Source organism: Cervus canadensis, chromosome 7 (genome assembly GCF_019320065.1).
Source record: "Cervus canadensis isolate Bull #8, Minnesota chromosome 7, ASM1932006v1, whole genome shotgun sequence".
NCBI lineage: Eukaryota > Metazoa > Chordata > Mammalia > Artiodactyla > Cervidae > Cervus > Cervus canadensis.
This window is the reverse complement of record NC_057392.1, coordinates 91842134-91847707: the sequence shown is the minus strand read 5'-3', so window position 1 is coordinate 91847707 and position 5574 is coordinate 91842134.

Genomic DNA, 5574 nt, shown 5'->3' with positions numbered 1-5574 from the left:
ATTGGTCTTGATGATGATTTGAGAATGTGATATTAAAAACATAAACAAAAAAAGCAAAAATAAATAAGTGGGGCTACCTCAAACCAAAAGGCCTCTGTGCAGCAAAAGAAACAACCAACAAAATGAAAAGGCAACCTGCGGAAAGAGAGATTTTTGCAAACCATCTATCTGATAATAAGTTAATACCCAAAATCTACAAAGAATTATACAACTCAAGAGCCAAAAAAAAAAAACCTCAATTGAATAAAAAAATGGGCAGAGGACCTGAATAGACCTTTCCAAAGAAGACAACATTTCCACTAGTGATTAGCAACACTCACCATGAGGGAAATGCAAATCAAAATCACAATGAGATATCACTTCACACCTGTTAGGACAGCCACTGTAAAAAAGCCAAGAAAAAACAAAGCGTTGGCAAGGATGCAAATAAAAGGCAGCTCTTGGACACTATTATAGGAATGGAACTTGGTGCAGCAACCATGGAAAGCATGTGGAGGCTCCTCAGAACATTAAAAAGAGAACGACAACATGATTCCCCTTCTCTGTACAAATCCAAAGTGCGGTGACCCAAGGACCAAAGAGCAGATAAAACCAAGGAGAGTCTTGGAATGCAGGAACAGAAAAAACCAGACACTTATCATCCTTCCCTCCCCCATGTTGTAGCTATTAATGGATTTCAGATCCTCCTGGAGAAATATCAATAACTTCAGATACACAGATGACATCACCTTTATGGCAGAAAGTGAAGGAGAACTAAAGAGCCTCTTGATGAAGGTAAAACAGGAGAGTGAAAAAGTGGACTTAAAACTCCACATTCAGAAAACTAAGATCATGAAATCTTGTCCCATCACTTCATGGCAAATAGATGGGGAAATAGTGGAAACAGTGAGAGACTTTAATTTTTGGGGCTCCAAAATCACTGCAGATGGTGACTGCAGTCATGACATTAAAATACGCTTGCTCCTTGGAGGAAAAGCTATGACCAACCTAGACAGCATATTAAAAAGCAGAGACATTATTTTGCCAACAAAGGTCTGTCTGGTCAAAGCTATGGTTTTTCCAGTGGTCATGTATGGATGTGAGAGTTGGACTACAAAGAAAGCTGAGCGCCAAAGAATTGATGCTTCTGAACTGTGGTGTTGGAGAAGACTCTTGAGAGTCCCTTGGACTGCAAGGAGATCCAACCAGTCCATCCTAAAGGAGATCAGTCCTGGGTGTTCATTGGAAGGACTGATGCTGAAGCTGAAACTACAATACTTTGGTCACCTGATGTGAGGAACTGACTCATTTGAAAAGACCCTGATGCTGGGAAAGATTGAAGGCAGGAGGAGAAGGGGATGACAGAGGATGAGATGGTTGGATGGCATCATTGACTCAATGGACATGAGTTTGAGCAAGCTCCAGGAGTTGGTGATGGACAGGGAAGCCTGGTGTGCTGCAGTCCATGGGGTCGCAAAGAGTCAGACATGACTGAGCTACTGAACTGGACTGAACTGAGCAGTATAACCTGTCTCCCCTCCTACCCCATAGGGAGAAGGTATTTGCCTTACTTTTCCCCCCACCCCGTATATGCGCCTCATCCAATCAGCAAACGACCCGCAAGACCCCTATCCCATTCCTTGTACCCGGGTATAAAAGTGGACTAAGGACCCCTTCTCAACGTCAGTTCTCCCTTGAGTTGGCTTGCTGTTTTAACAGCGTCTCCCACTCTAATAAACTTTATTTCCCTCTCATTCTGTCTCATGTCTGGAAATTCTTTTCCAACCCTCACCCAGACCATAACACAAAGAAAAAGAAATCAGGATCTTAAAGAGATATTTGCACTCCCATGTTGATAGCAGCATTATTCGCAATAGCCAAGAAACTGAAACAACCTGAGGGTCGAGCTATAGAAGAATGGCTAAAGAACAGTATTATTCAGCCACGAGAAAGAAGGAAACTCTGCCATTTGTAACAACATGTATGGTCTTGAAAGCATTATGGTAAGTGAAATAAGTCAGACGGAGAAAGGCAAATAATATATATCACTTCTATGTGAAATATAAAAAAGCCAAACTCATAGAAACAGAGTAGAATAATGAATGGTTGCTAGCCATGGGAGGTTGGGGAATGGGGAATTACTGGTCAAAGAGTACAAGCTTTCAGCTATCACATGAATCATTTCTAGAAATCTAACGTATAGTGTGGTGACAACAGTTAACGAAACTATATCATATACTTCAAAGCTAAGAGAGTAAATCTTAAATGTTCTCATCACAAAGAAAAGCAATTATGTGAGTGGTGAAGGTGTTAACTCACCTATCGTGGTAATCATTTCACAATATATGCATACATCAAGTCAACAGGCTGCATACCTTAAGATAACACAGTGTCAGGTCAGTTATATCTCAGTAAAACCAGAGGGAGAAAAAGGAAAAGCATTTGTACCCGGTAATAAAAGTGGACTAAGGACCCCTTCTCAACATCAGTTCTCCCTTGAGTTGGTCCATATAGATGCTGTGACATTTTTAACTGCACATGTTACAATATTATGAGACAACTTTACATACTTTCCCTCAAGAAAAAAAAACACTGAAAAGAGAGAAGCAGCAGTATTCCACCACTCCAGGAAGGAAGAACTTAGAGAATTTAAGCTCAGATTACCTCTCGTTGCAAAGGACACCTTCTTTTCATCCCACTAGTGACAAACAGAAAATTACGAGTAAAACTCAAATTAGGAGAAAGAAATACATTCAATCTTCTAAATTAGGTTTTATTATGTAAAGCCATTTCAAAAGCAACAGAATTTACCAAATAGTACAGCTAATGAACACATGGCAATTTTTCACACTATCCTTTATGTTTCTTTCTCCTTTTTCAACACAATTGTATCTCATGATTAAAATACCAAGCCATTCTTCTATAATGAGCAGAAATGAGTCATAATAGCATCCTGAAAATTTCGGCAGCATGTAGGCTGCTGACAGAAATTCCTCAGGCAAAGCTTTTGGGAGACCTCTCCTGAATTTCTTTGTCACAGAATCCATTATACCAGGACAGATCTCAGCCTGCCTGAGTAACATCTATTTGAGGGTTATAATTTTGTCGTAAAAATGTACTCTCACATGAACTTAGCATAAAAGGTCTCCGTCCAGAAAACAGGAATTGAAATGGATATATTATCACTTGAACTGCTTTTTTGCTCACTTATCCTTCAATTACAAGCCTTAAGTTCACTGGTGTCAAGAGAGGTTAAACCAGAGAAATGTAAAACAATTTTTGAAATATGTGAGGGAAATTTGACACTTAACGTTCCAAATGCATTATTATTGCCATGGTATCACTGAAGTGTGCTACTGATTCATTTTACCTTGTGGATTAAAGGCTTAAAAGACTGTTCATGAAACAAAGAAAAAATCCATATGTATCATTTCATATATAAAAGAAACGGCAAGAACGCTGGTTTCTTTTCTAATTTGAAAAGTCTCCCATTTCTTTTTTTTAATCTCTGCTTTGCAAAACAAATTTCAAGAGCAATCAAATTGAATGGGGCAAAGAGGGGGAGGGTGAGAAGGGAAAATCTGGGGGATTGTAATCACACCGGCAGTAACGATCATATGAAAAGTAACATGTGTATGGCATCGGGTAGTTTAAAAATCGCCCTCACTTGCATGTCTGCATTCGATCACAACTCCTCTATGATACTGAGTTGGGAGGAGGCTAGAATTATCCCATTTTATGTATTAGAAACCATGGCTCAAAGTACTTAAGGGACTTGCATACAAAAAGCTGCCACTTAAAACTAGACCTTCATCCTTAAAATTCAAATTCGTTTTCTTAGAACACACTGTCCCATGGTTATCACATTCCTAGAAGGCAGAGAGAGAAAGAGGTTGTCTAATTGGTGAGTCATCAATTTAGGTTCTAATTCTTGAACCTTGCCAAAGGTGTATCATCTTAATGACCCATCAGACACTCTTCTAAATGGTTTAGACTTGAACCTGTATGGAAATCACCTAAGAAGTTTAAAGGACAGGCTTCTGGGCCCCTCCTCCACAGTTTCTGAAACTAGATCTGGGTGGAACACAGTAATGCTCACTTTTAACAAATTTCTAGATAATGCTGATGCTGCTGGCCCAGGAATCACACTTTGAAAAACACTGATATAGGGTAATTATAAATGTTCTGCAATAAAAATAACTCATCTTTCAATGACTGTTTTTCTCAATAATTATAATGATCTTTATTGACACATGTAGTTTATTTACAAAAAGTAATTTACTCACATGTCTTATCCCCAATTAAAATTATAGACAAATCAAATAGATGAAATGGGGAAAATATGTCCATTTCACTTTCTATCTTTCTATAAAAATGTTTGTAAATAAGTGTTTGAATAAATATTTACACGTTTCAAATCCATTACACATTAAAACAGTTTAAAATATACATAAATAAATACGTGTAATAAAGGGTCCTTCCTTTGAAATGTCATTGATTCTACAGATTTTAAGGTAACTGGCATCAATTTATTTTTTATTATATCTTGTATTTTTATTTATTAATGTATTCAATTTTTAAATGTTTGAAAGCTTTTATGTTAAAGTCTGTCCAAATCCATTTTTAGAACATAAAAATGGGACTTCTGCCAAGGCCCAGGTTCACTGTGGCTACATCCAACTGAGGAAAACTGGTTTGGTTTGGAGTTAAAAATTCCTTCAGCAATGACAGTAGCTTTCTTAACAGTAAAACTGAGCAAACTCTACGCCCAGCATCTGCAGAAGTCCCCTTGGCGCTAACGGCGTTTGTCTCGGGGAGACTAGGGGAGGGCTGCAGCTGGCCTGGTTCTCTGCTGTCACAGAAAGTCAGACAGGACGGCGGGGTTATCTCAGGGCTTCCTCATGCTCGGCATCTCTTGATGCTGCCACTGGACAGAGCTCAGTGGAATCTGCGCCAATTAATCTTTTACAAAGACAGAGAAATGAGGAAAGATAAGGGACACATGTCTGGTCATTTTTACAGAAAACTAGGAAAAAAAGCGTCAGGAAGAAAAAAAGTAATAGAATCAGATTGTCCCTAGCTACTTCCTCAAACACCCACCCTCTCCCAGGATTATTTAAATGTTCTGCCTCTAAGTTTCATCTTAACCCAACTATCCATTTCATCTGGTCTACAAAAAGCAAGGCTCTGAGATGAGTCACCTTTCCTCAGACTGGGGACCAGGGTAGCCTCGTGATTCTGATGTGTCCAGTATATTCCTATTTACTACTTACCGGTTTTTTTTTTTATTAAAATAACCTCACGGGAGTTAAAGATCTTTTATTCCTTTATCTTATTCTAACCCAAATAGGCTTCTTACATACATTTTGCAAGACTAATAATACATGAACATTTGAGCGTACAACAGATGTAATGGAACATAGAAGGCCTCTGAAGAAGGACTCAAAGGCAGGTCTGAAGAGGGGTTTCACCACTTACTAGCATGGCTCATCTCTGAAATTCAGATAATGCTACCTGTTATGAGGTCACTGTGAAGATTTCAACATAAGTATATAAAGTATGTGAAAGTATTAGCTGCTCAGTCATGTCCAACCC